Source organism: Bubalus kerabau, chromosome 9, assembly GCF_029407905.1.
Source record: "Bubalus kerabau isolate K-KA32 ecotype Philippines breed swamp buffalo chromosome 9, PCC_UOA_SB_1v2, whole genome shotgun sequence".
Lineage (NCBI taxonomy): Eukaryota > Metazoa > Chordata > Mammalia > Artiodactyla > Bovidae > Bubalus > Bubalus kerabau.
The window spans coordinates 68,607,475-68,630,485 of record NC_073632.1 but is presented as its reverse complement, the minus strand read 5'-3'; the positions used below and the strand labels follow the sequence as shown (position 1 = coordinate 68,630,485).

At 39.9% G+C, this 23,011-nt stretch overlaps 1 protein-coding gene and 1 non-coding gene across 6 annotated transcripts in view; one reads left to right on the top strand and one right to left on the bottom strand.

Annotated features, from left to right (window-relative positions):
* The window catches only part of ANKRD6 (ankyrin repeat domain 6), a 183,818-nt gene that overhangs the window by 11,574 nt on the left and 149,233 nt on the right, over positions 1-23,011 (top strand). The gene's annotated exons all lie outside the window — the stretch shown is intronic.
* On the bottom strand, positions 21,901-22,004 carry LOC129620307 (U6 spliceosomal RNA). The gene has a single exon (XR_008698492.1). It is a non-coding gene; the product is annotated as a U6 spliceosomal RNA (small nuclear RNA).

Below are 23,011 nucleotides of genomic sequence, written 5' to 3'. Positions count from 1 at the left end.
TCAAGTATATTCTGTTAGAGTAGGCTAACTCCTGTAACAAATGTTTCCAAATCTCAGTGGCTTAAGCCAGTAAAAGTTTACTTCCATCTCACCCGAAGTCCTGGTTAGCTCTTCTTCAAGTGATTCGCAGATAAAGGGTCCTTCCATCTTGTTATACCGTCGTGAACAAGGTGATTTCCAGTTCACTACAGGGGTGAAGAGAGGGTGGGAAAGTCATACCAGAATAACTCCCTCCACCAGCAAGTAAAAACATTACTTCTACTCACATTCCATTGGCCAGAACCAGCTCAAATCCCCACCTCAATTTACGGAGGCTGGGAAATATATGTGCCTGGGTGGACAGCTGCTTCTGAGCAATAGTGATATACTTTAAAAGGGGAACAGAGCTCGTTGATGGCTAAGTAGCCATCTTTTATATTAACATGCTCGTCTTTTAAGTGGTCAGTTCAGTGCAACTGCTTCATATGATTTATTTCTCACTTTCCAAACAGCTATATATAAAGTGTTTTGTCTTTGTAGTGTAAGGTGTGGGTAAGACCTTCCTACAGGAAACAATTTTGTCATAATTCTTGAGTAAATAGAAATAGGATTAAACCATTTAGTTTCATACATTTATTAGGGAATGAAGTGTATTTTATTTATTCAGAGTCATCCAACTCCCTAGAGAATTGCACATTTGAGAAAGATGGAACAGAGGAAGATTAGCCAAGAACAAGAATATGCATGTCTCATTGGGTTCATGAATGTTCTTGTAATAATTTACTTCCAGCTGCTGGCAATAGGCAAGTATGAAAATTTTCCTCTTCAAAAAAAAAAGCAGTCTTCACTATGTGATATATTACACAGTCATAAATTAAGTGCAGCTTTTACTTATTTGCTCTTTGTTGTTGTTGTTTAGTCACTAAGTCATGTCTGATTCTTTGGAACCCCGTGGACTGCACACCAGGCTTCTCTGTCCTCCACTATACCCTGGAGTTTGCTCAAATTCATCTCCACTGAGTTGGTTGAGTTCATCTCATCCTCTTGCCTTCAGTCTTTCCCAGCATCAGGGTCTTTTCCAGTGAGTCAGCTCTTCACATCAGGTAGCCAAAGGATTAGTCCTTCCAATGAATATTCAGGGTTGATTTTCTTTAGGATTAATTGGTTTGATCTCCTTACAGTCCAAGGAACTCTCAAGAGTCTTCTCCAGCACCACAGTTTGAAAGCATCAATTCTTCAGCACTCAGCTTTGTTTATGGCCCAACTCTCACATCCATACATGACTAGTAGTAGTAAGTGGAAAAAACGTAGTTTTGATTATACAGACCTTTGTCAGCAAAGTGATGTCTTTGCTTTTTAATACGCTAAGTTTGTCATAGCTTTCCTTCCAAGGAGCAAGTGTCTTTTAATTTCATGACTGTAGTTACTGTCCACAGTGATTTTGAAGCCCAAGAAAATAAAATCTGTCCCTGCTTCCACGTTTCCCCCTTCTATTTGCCATGAAGTGATGGGACCAGATGCCATGATCTTAGTTTTTTGAATGTTCAGTTTTAAGCAGCTTTTTCACTCTCCTCTTTCACCCTCATCAAGAGTCTCTTTAGTTCCTCTTCACTTTCTGCCATGAAAGTGGTATCATCTGCATATCTGAGGTTGTTGATATTTCTCCTAGCAGTCTTGATTCCAGCCTGTGATTCATCCAGCTTGGCATTTGGCTTGATGTAAATAAGCAGCGTGACAATATAATGGAAACTAAAGTTGTAAGATTTGGCCGTATTTATTTACTTGAAACTATTTTGTGCCTTGGAGGGTGCCATTTGACTATATCCAGCATCTGACAGCTAGAAATGGAGCATATTGAGGGATTAATAAAATATCATGTGAAAGATCCCAGTACCTACTTGGAGTCATAGAGAAAGTGGTCCACAACTTAGTAGTTACACCAACTATACGGGCATATGGGCATATCTTGTTTCATTGCTCTTTGCTTTATTGTGCTTCACATATACTGCATTTTTTTTACAAATTGAAGGTGTGTGGCAACTCTGTATTGAGCAAGTTCATTGGCACCATTTTTCCAGTGGCATTTGCTCACTTTGTGTCTCTGTGTCACGTGTTGGTAATTCTTACAATATTTCAAATTTTTTCATTATTATGATGATGTGTGGTCAGTGGTCTTTGATGTTACTATTGCAAAAAGATCATGACTCATTGAAGACTCAGATGATGATGAGCATTTTTTGGCAATAAAATATTTTAAACTTTTTAAATAAATAAAATACTTAAAATTAACATGTATATTTTTAAGTCATAATGCTGCTGCTGCTGCTGCTAAGTTGCTTCAGTCGTGTCCGACTCTGTGCGACCCCGTAGACGGTAGCCCACTAGGCTCCTCTGTCCCTGGGATTCTCCAGGCAAGAGTACTGGAGTGGGTTGCCATTGCCTAATGCTATAGCATACTAAATAGACTACAGAGTAGTATAAATATAACTTTTATGTGTACTAAGAAGCCAAAAGGCTGCTGTGACTTGCTTTATTGCAGTATTTAGTTTATTGAGTGGTCTGGAACCAAATCCACAGCGTCTTTGAGGTCTGCCTGTAGTAATGTTTCATTTATCTGTTCATAGTTGGGATTGGGCTGTTTTACTTAAGGAAGAGGTGCCAATAAGTAATATTTACCACCTTTTAGGTCCTAATTTTTTTGCATAATTTTCTTTTTTAAATTATGAAAGTATGGGACTTCCTTGGTGGTCCAGAGGCTCAGACTTCACTCTCCCAATGCAGAGGGCTGGGATTCGATGCCTAGTCAGGGAACTAGATCCCACATGACAAAACTAAGACCCAGTGCAGTCAAATACACAAATAAAACTAAAAGAATTAAATTATGAAAGTATGATAACACATTTACGGGCGACTTGGAAAATACAGAACAAAGTAACATATAGTTCCACTATATATTACAATTATTTTTTAAGTAGATAAAGATTTTTAGTTGGAGTTTCAATATCAAACTCTCAAAAGTTAGTAGGATGAATAGACAGAAAAGTAGAAGGATATAGTAGACCTAGAAGCACCACAAACCAATTCAACATAATTAAGATTTACACAACAGTAGGATACAAATGCTATTCAAGTTCCCATAGACTATAAACCAGGAGACACTGGAACATATCCAGGGCATAAAACAAGGTGCAAAAATTTCATGGTCTAAAGGTATTGAAATCATACAGAGTCTGTTCTCTTAGCACTGTGAAATTGTGTTAGAAATCAATATCAAGAGATATTTGAAAATAACCCACATATTTTCAAATATAATGTGGCATTTATCCAGAGAGATTTTTGACTTAGCCATTGAAAGCTTCAATAAAGTTAAAAGACTGAAAAAATAGAGGGTGATTGCAGAGAAGAAAGCATTTAAATGAGGAATTAATATCAACCTAATTTAAAAAAAATTATATTTTATGGTGCCATGTTGGAATTAAAGATGCACTAGACCAAAGGAAATGGCAGCCCACTCCAGTGTTCTTGCCTGGAGAATCCCAGGGACGGGGGAGCCTGGTGGGCTGCCGTCTCTGGGGTCGCACAGAGTCGGACACGACTGAAGCGACTTAGCAGTAGCAGCAGCAGACCAAAGGTCAGCAAACTATAGCTATGGGCCAAGTCTAGCCTACTCCCTGTTTTGTAAAATTTTTTAGAACATAGCCATATCCCTTGATTTCCATCCTGTCTGTGGCTGCTTCACACTATACTGGCAGAGTTGAGTAATTGTTGTAGAGACCTCATGACCCACAACATGTAATGTATTTATTTACTATCCCTTTACAATAAGTTTGCTAACCCTTTCACTAGACTTAAATTAGTATAATTTGGGGGACTTCCCTGGTGGTCCACTGGCTAAGACCTTGAACTCCCAATGCAGGGGAACTTGGTTCCATCCCTGGTCAGGGAACTAGATCCCACATGCTTCTATTAAGATTTCCTACGTCACCACTAAAGATAGCTAGAAGATCCTGCATGCCATAACTAAGACCCAAGCAGCCAAATAAATAAATAAGTAAAAATAAAATACTTTAAAAATCAGTATAACTTGGTTTGAGGTGACTCTGCTTCTCTGGGCTTTCCTGGTGGCTCAGACTGTGAAGAATCTTCCTGCAATGCAGGAGACCTGGGTTCAATCCCTGGGTTGGGAAGATCCCCTGGAGAAGGGAATCCTAGTTAGGATTTACTTAATCTCTGGTCCACAGTTTACCATCATAGTGGGGATAATAAAACCTACCTATCGAGAATCTAAAGTAGATTTTAAGTGATCTCACGTAAGTGACTCAATTGATCTTCTAGTTACCAATCTGCTAGTCTGTCTTCCAGTCTTTAGATCAATCCATTTTCAGCTCACCATGCGTAAGAATCATCTGGGATCTCTATTACAGTTCAATGATGTCCACCCTGATTCCTCGGGGTCCTGATTCAGCAGATCCAGGGAGATGCACGCGTAACAAGCACCCCAGATTTTGATGGAGGACCTTAAGTAACTCAGACCCTTGTGGCAACTTGTCTTTGGGTCCCTAAAAATAGTTTCTCTGGTAGCTCCAAATATGCTTCTTGACTCACCCCAGAACTGAAGCCTTGCCTGCTAGATAGGAGAGCTTGGAACCCAGAGGGGAATGCCCGGTGGCATTAGTCATCAGCATTCTGAACACGTGCAGAGAGACCCGGCCGTGGGCTTATCATAGAAATCAAATCATTCACTGCCTGACCGCACCTATACAGCCATCTGGTGCCTTTCTTCCAAATAGAAGTAATGATAGGGACGTTGGCACTGGGGCTTCAGAATAAGTGACTGGTTTACATTGGAGCTCCGTATGCCTCTTGATGCTAAAAGGGGACAAATTAAAGCTAAAATTAGCATTAAATCCCTGGGTTAGCTGTCTCTTTTTAAAATCAAAATAAACGTTAGTAGCAGAAGAAGTTACCATGAGAGGAAGAACCTAAGTGCAGGTGTTTTATAGGCGCTTTAGGAACGGATGCTTATTTAATTATTTATAATTTCCTTAATCTCCAGAATGTATTGTCCTAGGTTACCTGATACTTAATGAACGGCTTGCTCACTGAAGCCTTTGTTTTCCTCCATTTGCTGTTCAAAACTTAGTACAGTAAAGAGCTGTAAAGCCAGTCATGAATAATAGCAAAATCCCCTGGCACCTGTTGGGTTTTTATACCATATGGGAAAAAGTGAGGACCGCCCCCCCTCAAAAAAACCTCCAAAAACAAAAACCAGAAAAATAAAAACTTGAGGAATCGAAGAACCTCGCACTATCAATATTTAATATGAGTGGAGCTGTGTTGCTATTCAAAAGCAGTTTTAAAACTGAGGGTCAGGTGCCTTGAAACATTTTCCATCTTTGCTCCCTGCTGAAATAAATCCTGGATGGTTGATTGGATGTAAGCCAGGGTATTTTGTACTTTGAAATGTAAGAAAAGTAAACACTTTATCATCCAATGAGGGACTTGCAACTAATTAGATACCTTCCTGTTGGGAGATATCTTGGGAAACTTACCTCAAAAACATATGCTAATAAGGATTTAAAGAATCCTATGTAAGATTATCTAGGGATTCCTTTCAATAATGAGTTCCCTTAGACTTGGGATATTTACTATATGATCAGAATTACTAATCATTCAAAATATACCCTCTTTAAGGGAGCCTAGCATTGCCCAGAACATAGGAATACCATAGAGGAATAAGATTCTCTAAAGGTTGCTAAGTAAATAGGCACCTTCTATTTTTATTAAAATGATAATGTTAGATCATTCCTTTTCTTCCCTACAAAATATGCAACAGGTTTAATTTATCTCTCTATACCAGAATTTCTTTCCTTCCTATTACTAAACTCTTGAGAAAGGCCATTTTGAAAAAAAAATAAGGCTTCTGTCTTTAAAAATTGATTATTCTGATATACCAAAAGCTAACTGTCTTGTGCTTAGTGCATTTCTGTCTTTTTAAATCCAGAATTCACAAATTTAAATTCTTCCCTTGGTATTTAATGACTCATAAACACTAACACTGTGGTTATAACTGACTGGCTGTGTTAAAAGTGACCATGCTCTTGTGCATCTAAAAATAGAACATGAAATACTCTACCAGATTTTGCCCCAGGATGTCTGTGCACTTTCTTATTACACATCTCTCTCCCCCTGCCTTTGGAATTCCCTTAATGTCAGAGACATTAACTTTGAGGGTAAGCAGGTAAATCTTAAGAGACTTGGAGTATTTGCTCTGAATTTACTAGCCAGCTAAACTGGATGGAGGTTGATATCTCAGTTATATAAGGCATACTTTTTGTTATGCACAAATAAAAGTTGTGCGTACAATGGAGAGAAAACATATTCCCCAAATCAATAAGCCGATAAAAGCCATGATGGATTTTGCATGAAAAAAGAAATGTCAGGGGCTGTTAGGGTATTTAAATGAGGGGAAAAATTCTATGTTATAGTAATCAATCTAAAAGGAAAGATGAAAAAGAATGGATGCTTGTACAGGTATAACTGAATGTGCTCTACACCTGTAACTAACACATCATTGTTAATCAACTATACTCCAATATAAAATAAAAATTTTTGTTTAATTAAAAAAAAATGAAAGGAACGGCTAAGTATTGATTATAACCTAACCAGATACCATGGGGCTTCCCTGGTGGCTTATTGGTAAAGAACCTGCCTGCCAATGCAGGAGACACAGGTTCAGTCCTTGGGTTGGGAAGATCCCCTAGAGAAGGAAATGGTAACCCACTCCAGTATTCTTGCCTGAGAAATCCTACGGATACAGGAGCCTGGTGGGCTATGGTCCATGGGGTTGCAAAAGAGTCAGACACGACTTAGTGACTAAGCAACAACCAGACACCATAAATCCACAGCAGCACTGTCTCAGCCCCACAGAATAAATGGCATTCATTAAGTTTGAGTGTATTGTTGCCCTAGGTTTAGGGAGGCCAAACTGTTTTACTGATCTCTGCAAAGCCTAATCTCTACCTAAACAATAATTCAGGAAGAAAAATTTTAAGGTCAATGACTTTCCGCCTTCTTACGTATTTGTCTTTTTCTTTCTGATTAGCATTAGGTAATGTATCTTAAAGCCCCAGGCCTCCACATTCATACCTGGCTGAATGACCTCTCCTGGGAATGGACAGTACAGATGCGCTTCAGGAGAAGTCTGCTTCGTGGGAGACTGGCAGGCTTTAAAGAGAAGAGTGCGACCTGGCTGCCAGGACGCTTAGGTTCCAGTTTCACGTCTGACCAAAGCCTTTGTGCCTTCTGCCAAGTCACCTTCTTATTTCTGTGGCTTTTCTTTTCTTTTCTTTTAGAAAGGTGACCAATGGCCCAGTGCTTCAGATGGGTCCTCATTCACTAGTCCCCTGCCCCTATGGGTTTGAGTCACAAAAACATTTTTCACCTTAATAAATTATTATCAGCCAAATACCTTTATAACAGCCACTCTAGTCAGGAAATCAAACTTTGCCAGTCACCCCAGAAGCCCCTCCTTGGGCTGCATCTCAATCATAACTCCCTTTCTCCCTCCAAATTAACTACAGGACACCCTTGCCTGAGCTGTGGTGCTATAAAGAAAATAGAGCATGCTGAAACCCTGATCCCTAGTGTTATTTGTTCAGTCGTGTCTGACTCTTTGCAATCCCATGGACTATAGCCCTCCACGCTCCTCTGTCCATGGGATTCTCCAGGCAAGAATACCGGAGTGGGTTGCCATTTCCTTCTCCAGGGGATCTTCCTAACCCAGGGATCAAAGCTGGGTTTCCTGCGTTGTAGGCAGATTCTTTACCGTCTGAGCTACCGGGAAGCTCAATGCTGCTGCTGCTGCTGCTAAGTCACTTCAGTCGTGTCTGACTCTGTGCGACCCCATAGACGGCAGCCCACCAGGCTCCGTCTTCCCTGGGATTCTCCAGGCAGGAACACTGGAGTGGGTTGCCATTTCCTTCTCCAAGGCATGAAAGTGAAAAGTGAAAGTGAAGTCGCTCAGTCGTGTCCGACTCTTAGCGACCCCATGGACTGCAGCCTACCAGGCTCCTCCGTCCATGGCATTTTCCAGGCAAGAGTGCTGGAGTGGGGTATCATTGCCTTCTCCGGGGAAGGCCTATATACACATGTATATATGTGTATACATTCTTTTTCATACTCTTTCCCATTATGGCTTATCACAGGATATTGAACATAGTTCCCTGTGCTCTGCAGTAGGATCTTGTTTATCCATCCTCTGTATATTAGTTTGCATCTACAACAAGCATCTTTTCTATGCCTTGATTAACTTTCATGCTCCTGTCGAAGTTTGGATCAGTTTCTAATATTTTATCGTTTGCGCTTTCAGTGTTGTGAAGTGTTTGCAGGAGTTCCGTTCATGCGAAGTTGTTGCAGCGTCATTTCTTCATCCTTTCATCTCCACACTTGCCTAATTCATGGTGATCAGAAGCCAGTTCCTCTGGCTTCACACCTGGAGTCTTCAGGTGGTAGCTGTGTCAACTTACCCTGGTCAGCCATTTATTTTGTGACTCTGTCCTATTCCATTCAAATTTCACTTTCGATGTTACCACTTTTCATTTCTTGGCTTCACTTTCTTCTTTGTTGGCTAATTCCCTCTTTTAATTGTTCATTTTGATAAGCTATTAGGTGGCGTTTTCACTGGGAGACAAGCAGACAACACCGTTACATGGTTTGCTGTCTGTGTGAACTGAGTAACAAATGACCAGTGACCGATCAGGCAGACTTGGAAAGATGTGATGCGGTTGGTCACTAATTGTGATGCACTTCTGTTAATTACATAGTGATTTGTAGACTGGAGAGCTGTTAGTGAAACTGGTACCTCATGCAGTTTCTCAAAGTTAATATACGGTGGTAAGTGAGATTGGAACTGTGTGGTTAGAGGACTGGTATAATTTAATCTGTGGGACCTGAAATAGTGAATGTTAGAATGTATAGGCAGCCTACACGTGTGCCTGGATTATTTGTTATAGTAATCACTTCCTTGTGTTTTTTTGTACCTCTGTTATCCAAGTGTACATCTTTAGGTACTATGATTTAGTATTGTTCCTTAAAATGCTTTTGTTATGTTCTCTAAGTCTTTTTTTCTTTTTAATCCATGGGTTTCTCCTCTGGGGGGCTACCCTGGTGGTTCAAACAGTAAAGAGTCTGCCCACAATGTGGGAGACCCAGGTTCGATCCCTGGGTCCGGAAGATCCCTGGAAAAGGGAATGGCAACCCACTCCAGTATTCTTGCCTAGAGAATTCCATGGACAGAGGAACCTGGCAGGCTATAGTCCATGGGGTTGCAAAAGAGTCAGACGTGGCTGAGTGATGAACACTTTCAGTTTCCCCTCTGTATTAGTTTGTCAGGGCTGCCATAACAAAGCACCAGAGGCTGAGTAGCTTAAACAACAGAAGTTTCTTTTCTCACAGTTCTGGAGGCTGGATGTCTCAGATCAAGGTGTTTGCAGATCTGGTGTCCCCTGAGGCCTCTCTCCTTGGCTTGCAGATGGCTGCCTTCTTGCTGTGTCCTCAAATATATATATTTTTTTCTGTCCATGTGAACTCCTGGTGTTTCTTTGTCTTCTTATAAGGACACCAGTCCTGTTGGGTCCTACCTAATGGTGTCCTATTAGGGCCTGCCTCCATGGCCTTGTTTTAAGTTAATTACCTTGTTAAAGGCTGTGTCTCCAATTGCAGCCACCTCCTTAGTATGGGGAGTTAGAGCTTTATGTAAATTTTGTGGGGAACATAATTCAGCCCATCACATATGCTACTCCTTTCTTTTCTTTACCGCTTATCTATCAGAATCTTTACTACTTATCTTATGGGCTTCTTGGCTGCTGGTTACATAAATCATGAACCATAATCACATACATTTTTCATCAAGAGTCAAGATCACTCATGAAGGACAGCACTGAAGATTAGGCCTAGGTTACATTCTAGTTACTAAGGCTCTATAACAAATCACCCCAAAACCTGGCAGCTTAAAACAGCAATAATTATTGATTGTCTCTCAAAGTCTGTCAGTCAGGAATTAGAGAGCGACTCAGCCGAGAAGTTCTGACTCTGGTCTCTCAGTAAGACTGCAGACAGATGTAGCTGGGGCTATCGTCATCTGAGAATTTGGGGCAAGGAGGATCTACTTTAAGATGCTCACTCACTTGGCTGGCATGTTGGGGATGGCATGTTGGTGGGAGCCCTCAGTTCTTGCTGCGTGGCTGCTTGAATGTCCTCACAGCATGGAAGCTGATGTCCCCCTGAGTGAGTAATCCAAGAGATCTAGACAGAAGCTGCAGTGGATTGTCATCTTCACCATGTTCTATGGGTCACATGGATCTAGTCTTGATTCATTGTTGAAGAGGATTCCACAAGGGCATGGATATAGGAGCTATGGATCTTGGGGAGTGGCTGCCATAAGTTGGATAAATGTCATCCTTTTGGGAAACCTGTTTGCAAATCAGTACCTTTCAAATGCTTGCATATCTTACAAGGTATGTCATCAAAGTTAAACATTACTAAATGTCTACTTTGTGCTTAATGAGTTAATATTTTTAAGAGTTTTCAAGATAACATTTTATTCTCAGTTTTTATGTTTGTCTAAAACCATTATCCAAATACATCTATTAGTAGATTTTTCTTCAACTTGAGATACTGGTTTAAAAAAAATTTTTTTTTTAACTTTTTAATCTTTTGGCCACCGTGTGTGGCCTGTGGGATCTTAGATCTCTGACTAGGGGGAACCCTGGCCCCCTATATTGACAGCATGGAGTCTTAACCACCGGACCACTTGGAAAGTCCCCTGAGATACTTATCTTAATTGATGGATCCTAAACTCTAAAATGTGGGAGTTTCAAATATCACATAAGCCTTTATGTGAAGTAGGATATTTTACTAGAAATGACAGAAGAGCATGTGCTAAGAAGCAGGAAGACTATATAAAGAAGAGGAAGCAAGTTGAACACGGGTGAAGGTGAGTAGTGTGGAGAGTGTATCAGTTGATAGGAGAGAATAAAATTGGTGTGAGATGAAATGACTTATAAAAGGTTATAAATTTGTGCTACAGTTTTTATTATGTGCTGTTTGTAGAATGATATATAGTTATATATATATACACTAAGTGATTTTGTGGTATGAAGTATGAGATTCATGGCTTTATTAAATCAACTTATGTCCAGATGTAAAGCTAATGCTAATGCTTTAAAATTTACAAATGGCTGAGGAAAGAAGAGAAGTGAAAGGCAAAGGAGAAAGGAAAAGATATGCCCAACTGAATGCAGAGTTCCAGAGAAGAGCAAGGAGGGATAAGAAAGCCTTCTTAAGTGAACAATGCAAAGAAATAGAGGAAAACAACAGAATGGGAAAGACTAGAGATCTCTTCAAGAAAATTAGAGATACCAAGGGAACATTTCATGCAAGGATGGGCACAATAAAGGACAGAAACGGTAAGGACCTAAAAGAAGCAGAAGAAATTAAGAAGAGGTGGCAAGAATACATAGGAGAACGATACAGAAAAGGTCTTAATGACCAGATAAACATGATGGTGTGGTCACTCACCTATAGACGGACATCCGGGAGTGTGAAGTCAAGTGGGCTTTAGGAAGCATCACAACAAACGAAGTAAGTGGAAGTGATGGAATTGCAGCTGAGCTATTTGAAATCTTAAAAGATAATACTGTTAAAGTGCTGTACTCAGTATGTCAGCAAATTTAGAAAACTCAGCATTGGCCACAGGACTGGAAAAGATCAGTTTTCATTCCAATCCCAAAGAAAAAAGGGCAGTGCCAAAGAATGTTTAAACTACCATACAGTTGCACTCATTTTGCATGTTAGTAAGGTTATGCTCAAAATCCTTCAAGCTAGGCTTCAGCAGTACATGACCCAAGATCCAACATTTGTTGGATCATAGAGAAAGTAAGGAAATTCCAGAAAACATCTGCTTCATTGGCTACTCGAAAGCCTTTGACTGTGTGGATCACAACAAACTGTGGAAAATTCTTAAAGAGACAGGCGTACCAGACCACCTTACCTGTCTCCCGAGAAACCTGTATGCAGGTCAAGAAGCAACAGTTACAACCGTACATTCTTTTATTGTTGAGTAATAGTCCATTGTATAAATACCACATAGGATTAAAAATTTTTTAATAACTCATATTCACTCATAATTCAGTATGTGTTAAATAAAGATGTTTTGGGTTCATTAATAAAGAAAAATTAAGAACATTGTTAAAATATGATAATAGTCTAAGCACCTTAAGGTGTTATAGTTTGACTCTCTTACAGGACTTCACACAGCTGCAGAAATGAGAGCAGTATCCAATATAGACTCTTGTGAGTACAGTATTAGAAATAATGTTATTGAATCTTTATACCCCTGGAAGTTTGTCTGATAAATTGAGTAGTTGTCACACTGAGTTCCATACAATTAATATCATAAAAATAAAACTAAGAACTAATATATGTGTATTCCACCTCACTCTACAGGCTCATTAGAAGTGATTGGTTGGTAGTTTCAAAAATACAGTGAAAGAAGTTTGCAGTGTTTGTGTTCATTTGGGATCAGGCTGTTTTGCAGAATCAAGGTTATTGAAATTTATCTGTGGCAGAGATGGGTGAATAATGAGCACGTAATACAAGCTCCTTGTTGGCTTATGTCTGTCTGCCTTAGTAACAAAGATGTCTCTGTGCTACGAGGTAAAGACCTGGAGTGAACTGACTGCCCGGTAAAGGCTAAAAGCACTTGTAGGATATAGAACCACAGAGACTCATTATGATGACTAAACTGCTTATGAAATACCAGTACTCTGAAGTCCTGATTGGAGTGGGCTTCACACGTCTGTCTTTCCTATTTCATATGCAGCATTTTGATTTAGAGATAGAATAAGGTCTGTGGAATCAAACAAAAAAAGGTAGTCTTTGGGCAATTCCTACAACAGACTCTTCTGTTTGATCTTTTGTTATTTGAACCTTTTAATTATTTGTAGAGATATAAACACAGAAAAGTACACAGGCACTCAATGTGTTGACCACCAAGATGAGTTTTTAGTTTTCAGTATCTTGCTTCACAAAATATGAACATAAGGTCTTTCAACTTGTGGGAAACAGGACTAGAAAAGTGAAGAACATCGATCCCTTCCAAGACTAGCTTTTATTTATAGCTGTAGCTTCTAACTTTATTTTAGTGCTTTAGAAACTCACCAAATCCCACTACTTAACATTAGCAATAACTTGCACCTTGTTTACTTCTAACCTTTACTTGAAGCTTTTAGTATAATTGATTGGACACCTGCTTTTGCACATCTTCAAATGGTTATAAGTTATATATCAAATCCATTCCAGAGGGGTGTGGAAGAACAGAAAAGGAAATGGATCTTATTGTCTTTTTAAAATGATCTTTTCTTCTCTATCTGGGCTTGCCTGGTGGTTCAGCTGGTAAAGAATCTGCCTGCAATGCGGGAAACCTGGGTTTGATCCCTGGGTTGGGAAGATCCCCTGGAGAAGGGAATGGCTACCCACTCCAGTAGTCTGGCCTGGAGAATCCCATGGACTACATACAGTCCATGGGGTTGCAAAGAATCGGACACAACTGAGAGACTTTCACTTCACTTTCTTCTCCAGCTAATGAAGTCTGGATAATTTTGAAACATCAACCACTTGATGTAATTGTGTTTTTCTATTCGTTGTGCAGAGTACTTGTCCCATTCAATACAGAGACTCATGCCCTTCACTTCTGGGAAATTTTCTTCCATCATTTCTTTGATAATTCACCTTTCTTCTTAACCTGTTTTCTTTTTTTAAAACTCCTGATATGGAGAAGACCTATTGAATTGAGACTCTCTTTGCTAAACTCTTCTGTCTCTGTCTTTTAGTTGTATTTCTTGCTAGATTTTTAAACCTTACTTTCATTCCTTCTATTGAATTAAAAAAATTTTTTTGTCAATAGTAGTTTTATTTCCAAGAAATCTCTTATGTTCTTTAATTATTTTTTCATTTTAGCTTCTTCTATAATACTTTCTTTAATCTCTGAGGATACTAATTCAGGTTGTTTTTTTCATGGGGTCGCTGAGGGTCCAACACGACTGAGCAACTTCCCTTTCACTTTTCACTTTCATGCATTGGAGAAGGAAATGGCAACCCACTCAGTGTTCTTGCCTGGAGAATCCCAGGGACGGGGGAGCCTGGTGGGCTGCCGTCTATGGGGTCGCACAGAGTCAGACACGACTGAAGTGACTTAGCAGTAGCAGTAGCAGTGGCAATTTGGAGAAGGCAATGGCACCCCACTCCATTACTCTTGCCTGGAAAATGGAGCCTGGTGGGCTGCAGTCCATGGGGTCACTAAGAGTCGGACACGACTAAGTGACTTCATTTTCACTTTTCACTTTAATGCATTGGAGAAGGAAATGGCAACCCCCAGTGTTCTTGCCTGGAGAATCTCAGGGACAGGGGAGCCTGATGGGCTGCCGTCTCTGGGGTCGCACAGAGTCGGACATGACTGAAGTGACTTAGCAGCAGCAGCAGCAGTGGCAATTTATATACATTATGTGGCAAAACCATCATAAAGGCAAAAGAAACAAAACACAATATTCAAATAGTGCTTACACTTTAGGGATATGCTTGGAGTGGAGCATAAAGAATATTGTCATTGGTTGTGTCCTATTTTTAAAATTAGGAAATGAGTTTTATTATGATCTTCATTCCTTATATATATTAAATATATTACATAATCTTTTGTATGTGTCAAATATTTCATAAAAAATGAGAAAATTTGAAGGAAGCTCCTTGTGTCCCATCTTGTAAGAGTAGATGTTTGACAGTGTTCTGTACCTGGAGTTGGGGCATTGACTCTTTGTAATCATGACCCACCCTTTCAGCTCAACATGCAATTGAGAAATGACAGGGCTAAATGAATCAGCATAAACAGGCTAAAGTAAAGTGTAAAGTGAAGTGGCTCAGTTGTGTCCGACTCTTTGCGACCCCATGGACTGTAGCCCACCAGGCTCCTCCGCCCATGGGATTTTCCAGGCATGAATTCTGGAGTGGGTTGCCATTTCCTTCTCCAGGGGATCTTCCCAACCCAGGGATTGACCCTGGGTCTCCCACTACAGGCAGACTCCTTACCATCTGAGCCACCAGTGAAACAAAGTGGTTATGCATAATTCCTTTGGATACGTTCTTGGCAGGATGCTCCCTGAAGTCACAAATTCTTGCAGACACCATCTAGTCTTCCCTGTGATGTGTAAAAGATACCTCCACCAGCTCCTGACTACGTGCTGGTCTTAAATGTCATTCTTTGCCTTCTCCACGGTGCCTCAGGCACTTCTGCAGCACCTTTACTGTCATCACTTACACATCTCTGTAAGCCATTTTGGGTCAAAACTGTTTAACTGGACATGAAATAAAGGCAGAAAGAAACCTTAGTGGAGTAAAAGCGGCTGGTAGAGAAAGCTGAGTAGTGCGCTCACTGCCCATGGATGAGAGCTCGTGGGCAGGGCCTGGCCAGGACCTGTGCATCTTCCCTCTGCCCTCACCTCAGTCCCGGAAAGATTCCCCTGAGTGCGTCTGTGGATGTGCTTAGGTTTTAGTACTAAAATGGTTGAGACAGAGATCTTCATGAATCAGAGCGAATGGGGCACTGCTAATCACATACAACTGTATGTAGTCTTTCATTTTCTCCCCAATTTGTGTTTGTGTCCACTCCAGTACCAAGTGGTTCTAAGTCCCAAACCTCAACAAGTGTCCCCCTCTGTAAACACCAAGCTGAGGCTTCTTCCCCTCCCCCCTATACAGCGGTCACTGCTTTTCCCCTGGCTTTCCGACTTCCATACCTGTGGAAATCTCTCCTTTGCTTTTGGCCACTCCATGTTCTATTCCTGGCCTTCCAGTTGGTGCTCCTGGTAGAGAACCCACCTGTGATGCAGGAGATGTAAGAGAGGCGAGTTCAATCCCAGGGTCAGAAAGATCCCCTGGAGGAGGGCGTGGCAACCCACTCCAGTATTCTTACCTGGAGACTCCCTTAGACAGAGGAGCCTGGTGGACTACAGTCCATAGGGTCGCAAAGAGTTGGACTCAACTGAAGTGACTCAGCACACACCCATGATCTGTTCTTTAATGTGGCTTATCTTTATTCTCTTTCTCTCCTGTTAGTGGGGTCTTTGTTGGGAGAGGAGATAGGGGAGGTGTTTCATAAGCTTTCTTTTTTTCTGCCAAGAAATGTAAAAAATGATTAAATTATGTTTTTCTTTTCTTTTTTTAATTGAAGTATAGTTGTTTTACAATATTACACTAGCTTTAGGTGTACGATATTGTGATTCAGCAAGCTTTCTTCAATCAGAAACCAGTATTAACATTATAAGGCATTTTGTCTACCTCCACCTCCATCTTTTTTCTTTTTTTTCTTTAGCTTCGTTGCGGTATTGTACTTTATTTTTTTGGTAAGATATTTAAAGTGTACACCATGACGATTTGATATACATAGACACCGTGAAAGGATTACCATATCCATCACCTTACATGCTAACTTTTTTGTGTGTGAGAACGTTTTATCAACCATAGTCACCATGTACATTATTTGATCTACAGACTTTATTCACCTTATAACTGTAAGTTTGTACCCTTTTACTGACCTCACCTTATTGCTTTCACTCTCTACCTCCTGGCAACCTCTTCTTCTAGGAGTTTGGCTATTTATCTATTTATTTATAATTTAAAAAATTTTAAGATTCCATGCATAAGTGAGATCACGAAGTATTTGTGTTTCTCTTTCTGGCTCATTTCACTTAGCATAATGCCCTCCAGGTTCATTAATGCTGTTGCAAATAACAAGATTTCCTCCTTTTTCAAGGCTGAAATTTATTCCACTGTGTGTTGTGTGTATTTTCTTTAACATTTATCCATTAATGGACACTTAGGTTGCTCGCATACTTTGGCTATGGTGAAAATGCTGCAGTGAGTATGGGAGTACAAATATCTTTTGGAGATACTGATTTGGTTTCTTTCAGATATATACACAGAAGTGGGATTGCTGGATCGTATGATAGTTCTATTTTTATTTTTTTGAGGCACCTCTGTACAGTTTTGCATAGTGACTGTTGCTGTTTACATTCCCACCAATAATGTGCAGGGGTTCCTTTTTCTCTGCATCCTTGCCAACACTTTTTATCTCTTGCCCTTTTAAAAAAATATTCTTTTCTTTCATTTATGATTTATTTTTGGCTTCGCTGGGTCTTCATCGCTGTCCATGGGTTTTCTCCAGTTGCAGTGCGCAGGGGTTTCTTCTGTTGCAGAGCGTGGGTTCTAGGCAGGAGGGCTCAGTAGTGTTGGCGCCCGGGCTTAGTTGCCCCGAGGCATGTCACATCTTCCGCTACCAGGAATCAGACTGGTGTCCCTTGCATTGGAAGGCAGATTTTTAACCACTGGACCACCAGGGAAGCCTCTAGCTTTGTTCTTTTTGCTCAAGATTGCTTTTGTTATTTGACGTCTTTGGGGTTTCATACAAATTGTTTTTGGATAAATCTTTATAATTGAAGGAGCTCATATTAACTAGTCTCATTCCTTGGTAAGGCAATCTTTTTTAGGTTCACTTTTGCAAAACAAATGTTTGATAATATGTATCTACATACTGGAGATATGCTGCTGCTGCTAAGTCGCTTCAGTCGTGTCCGACTCTGTGCAACCCCATAGGCGGCAGCCCACCAGGCTCCCCCGTCCCTGGGATTCTCCAGGCAAGAACACTGGAGTGGGTTGCCATTTCCTTCTCCAATGCGTGAAAGTGAAAAGTGAAAATGAAGTCACTTAGCAACCCCATGGACTGCAGCCTACCAGGCTCCTCCATCCATGGGATTTCCAGGCAAGAGTACTGGAGATATGGGTCAATCTAATTTATGTTAGGTGTCAAATCATAGTCCTCTAGTAATAGTGGCTCATCTTTAATAAGCTTTGGGATAGCAGAATAAAATACTCCTTTATGAACTGTTACTAAGGAGAACGATTATTGATCCCTGAAGTTAAAAAGCTGTCATTGTTCTTTAGTAAGATAATTTCATCACTAGTGGTGATATTTTATCTAGTAGTCCAAATTCCTACTTTCATTGGCAGAACTTCACTTCTTTGTAACCTGACCGAGTGTCTAATTTAGAACAACAGATGGCTGGAGCTTGCTTTATATTGATTAGTGATATTTTTTCTTCTGACCCACAGAAAACTTTTCTTTAGTCCTTTGCAACTTGATCATCCGTGCACTCTTACAGAAATCTCAGTGTGTCCTATATGGCTCAGAATGTTATCTACAAGCACTTACATCTGTCAGGCTTTTGTTTGGAGGCCAGAGCAGGAATGTCACATGATACACAGGAAATAGTCTTCTAATCTTGCCTATTCACACGGAACGCACCATAGTTTGTCATGTGTCTTTTGTGTTTTAATTAAAAAAAATTTTTTTCCTATGTTTTGACCGTGGAATGCAGCCCTTGGATCTTAGTTCCCTGACGAGGGATCAAACTTGTGCCCTCTGCAGTGGAAATACAGTGTCTTACCACTAGCCCACCAGGGAAGTCCGAGTCTTGTTCTCCTTTCTGAGAATTGACATTGCTTCAATCTAAATGACTTTGTAACTTCCTTAGGGGAAAATTAGTATACATTTTTGTTTATGAGAGAAATGAAAAATACTTTATTTTATGCTGGATTGTGAGTTAATTCGTCTAGCCAGAGCCAGGACCAAACTCTGATTCAGCTTGCTTGTTACTCTGGAGTCAATGTTGGAGAGACAAAGGTGGTGAAAAAAGAGGCTTTATTTAGGAAGCCAGCACCTGGGGAGATGATGGACTTGCATTCCCCCAAATCACCTCCCAGTTGTCAGTTAGGGGTCAAAAGATTTTAAAGGAGAATTTTGGGGGGCGCCAAATACGTGCAGAACAGCATAGTCAACAACGACGATCATCTCTAAACTGGTCATGCGTAGTCTAATCAGCGTCACTGTGATTATTTTAAGCACAGTTAATCTTCATCCCTAGGGTTGATGTGTTCCTGTTTCCTTGAGGCCTATTCTTGGAATTGTGCAAGCCACAGACTCAGTACTGCTCAAGACAGAGCAACATATGTCATGGCTACAGTCTGGTCATCCCATGGTTAGTGTTTTCCCTCTGGTGGCAGTTATAGTATCTGCAAAGCAACTGAGGAATGTGCCTCAGACACTGTTATCTATGTCCTTCAGGGAGGAACTGAAGATTCTGTGACTCTCTTATCTTAATTATTAATTTCTTAATCCTGCTCTTTCGCGACTCAGGGAGGCCTAGGAGACTACAGCTTTTCTATAAATGAGAGACAGGGGATTCAGAAGGGCTTTTGTATATGGGAAGGCCTCCCTGCCCCACTGCAAAGTCCTACTCTGTTATAAGACCTCTAGGAGTTATTTTTTGGGGACCCAGGAGACCTGGGGGCCTCCCAAGTGGTTCAGTGGAAAAGAATCTGCCTGCCAGTGCAGGAGATGCAAGAGATTCACGTTTGATCCCTGGGTTGGGAAGAAGATCCCCTGGAGAAGGAAATGGCAACCCACTCCAGTATTCTTGCCTGGAGAATCCCAGGGACAGAGGAGCCTGGTGGGCTACACACACACACACACACACACACACGCGTGCGCACATACACAGCATTCTCAAAATCTCAAACTTTGGTACCACTTTTCTGTTCCCTTCCCAGACCATGACAGTTCCTTGAAAATTTCTTTCCTATTCCTAAAAGCCAAGGTGTTTGTGTGTGTGTGTGTGTGTGTGTGTGTGTGTGTGTTAAGGATAGGGAGAATGGTGATAGAGGAGTAAATACTGTAGATGACTTTTCAGATAATCTTGAGTGCAAACCTGAAGGAAAAAGGGACAACCTGGTGAAACAGGAGAGAACATCCAGCCTCACCACCTGTCTCCCAATATGCTCTGAAAATTCTGGCCCACAAAGATATCCTCTTTCTTTAAGAATTGGTAGTGCATGTAATTATAGATTATCTGACATTTTACTTGAAACTACTTTTTAAAGGTGTGTCATTGCAAAGTGGTTAAGAGATCCTAGTCTGGAACTAGGGCAATTTAGGACAAATCCTGGTTTTATGAGGTACTAGCTGTGTGACCTTAGACAAGTGATGTAACCTCTGTGTGCCTCAGTTTCCTCATATGTAAATTGAGGATAATAATAATATCTACTTTACTGTTTTGTTATGGGTAAATTACTTAGCCAGCAACACTAATACATATTCATTGGAAAAGTAGATAGTGGGACTTCCCTGGTGGTCCACTGGTTAGGACTCCACGCTTTCGCTGCCAAGGGCCCAGGTTTAATCCCTGATCGGGGAACTAAGGTCCAATAAACCAGGCTGCACAGACAAAAAAAGAAAAAAGAAAAGTAGGTAGTGTAAAAATTAGCAGAAAAAGAGATAAACGTCTCCAATGCTTCCACCTATAGGTAGCCACTATTACTATGTTGGTACATACCCTTATGTGTTTTTTGCAGACAACATTAAGATCATACTTTCAATGTTATTTGTAACTTTTCCCCTAAATAATATATCATGAGCATTTGCCCACACTTTTTAACATCATTATATCTAGAAGAGAACTACGCTGAAGCTTTAGGTGGCTTCCAGATTGTCACTTTTACACGAAATGCTTTGGTAAACATTTTTGTACGATAATCTCACTCTTTTTTAATTTGGCTGTGCCGTGCAGCTTTCGGGATCTCAGTTCTCTGACCAGAGAGTGAATCTGGGCTCATGGCAGTGAAAGCCTGGAATACCAACTGTTAGGCTAACCAGGGAACTCCCTCATCTCACTATTTTCCTTGAAGAGAAATGAAATTGCTGATTCAAAAGGCATTTGTTTTTATTTTTAAGGCTTTGACACATATTGCCAAATTGCCCTCCAGAAATGTTCGCTAGGGATGTGTGAGAGTTTGTTTTCTTGTCCTCTTGTCATTAGGGACTATTCTAAATTTGTTTTTTGGCTGCACTGTGGCACATAAGACCTTAGTTCCTTGACCAGGGATCAAATACATGCTCCAGGCAATAGAAACTTGAAGTCCTAACCACTGGACCACCAGAATTAATTCCCTCTTAATTTTTTATTTTAGATTCAATTTTATAGGTAAGAATGAAGAAAACTGAACATTTGTATATGTTTTTAGGTCTTGTGTTTATTTTTCTTCTCTGTGTATGTGAAATGCCTTTGTATTCCTTGTCCATTCTTTTTTTGGGGCAAGTATTCACTTTCTTGTAAAGTTTCAATTTGTAAGAGATCTTTATGTTAAAAAGCTATTGATTGCCTTTATTAAAATATTTTTCTCCCAAGAGGTAAAGTTTCAACAACTTTATCAATCAATTTGATACTCTAAGGTTAGTCAATTAAGCTTCATCCATGAGGTCTCTAAGAGAAAAACTATAATCAGTTGATATTTATATTATCATATACAAGGTATATTACTTATAAACACAATTGGGAAGTCTTTTTATTTTTCCCTTCTGAATATACCAGACACTTGCTGGTGAGTTGATTTGGAGTTTGCTTTGTGAGTGAAATTACTTCATTCATTCTTATTAGGTATTGTGAATCCTGTTTTGTGCTTTATCTGTGATATCTTTTTTTTTTTTAACTGAAGTATGTAGTTGATTTACAATATTATGTGTTAGTTTCTGGTGTACAGCCCAATGATTCAGATATATATATATACACACACACATATATATATATATGAATATATATATATACACACACATATACACATACATATATATTCTTTTTCACATTTATTTCCATTATGATTTATTACAGGATATTCAATATACTTCCATTTGTTATATAGTAGGACCTTGTTGTTTATCTCTTTTATATATATAGTAGCTTGTATCTGCTAACCCCCCCCAAAAATATGCACTGCTTAAGAATTTGCTTATCATCCTTGCATGGGGGCCATGCTAATCTCTGTATCATTCCAATTTTAGTTATATGTGCTGTGGAAGCGAGCATTATACTTGTGATATCTTAATGGATTCCTCAACTATGACCAGATGCTGTCTTGGTATTTTAAACTCTTAGAGTCAGCCACAGTGCTTATGCCCTGTGTTTATCAAAGAACTTGATGTGTGGATAGATCAAAAGCTGAGATGGAAGGCCCACAGATTTTTGTGATTCTAGAGCTGAGGTTGTAATGCTTAGTATACAAATAACCAAGTAACTTGAAAGGTGGATTCTTAGAAAGATTGAAACAGTTGCCAAAGATGAATGGGTAAGCAAGAGGTCTCTCTATGTAGGGCAGATCATTGCTGCTCAGGCCTCCTGTAGGTATAACTTCTGAAAGCTCGTTGAAGGACTCATCCCTGTAGAGCTTCCTGAGGCTTGAGCGGCAAGTATATATTTTTGCGAAACCTGGAAATTCCCTTAGAGTACAGTTTGAAACTTTACTCATACCTTCAAACATGTTTTGGAGTTTAAAATAGCTGTAAAAATTCCTGTTGCCCCGATAGAGTTCCCAAGGCAATGTGCCTCTCCTTCCATATTCTTTACTTCCCAAGCTCTCCCCTCACCACCACCAGCCCCCCACCCCGCCCCCACCAGCCATCTGAGGAGACATCGCTGATGGCAGAAAAGCCTTCTGAAAACTCCTAGGTGACTCATGCCATGTGTGTATGGCTTTAGGATTGACAGATGATTTTTTTAAATAGTTTACCCTTTCACTCTCAGGAGATTTTTGAAGTTCTGATCCAGGGAGTCTAAAAATTCACATTTTACCTAATTGATGGTGAGGAGAGTGCCTATCTTACCTGTCTGGATTTTTTTTTTTTTTCAGTCAAAGTTTAATGAAATATTCTGTATTACCTATAATCTTTTATTTAAAAATGAGAATAGACTATGTGGAAATGTATAAAATCTGTTTAAATCAGCAGAGCAAAAATCATGTTTGTACCAATGTTATTTATAAATATTGAGATGTTATTTATTTAAGCATGATAAATATATTCTATTTTGATGGTTGA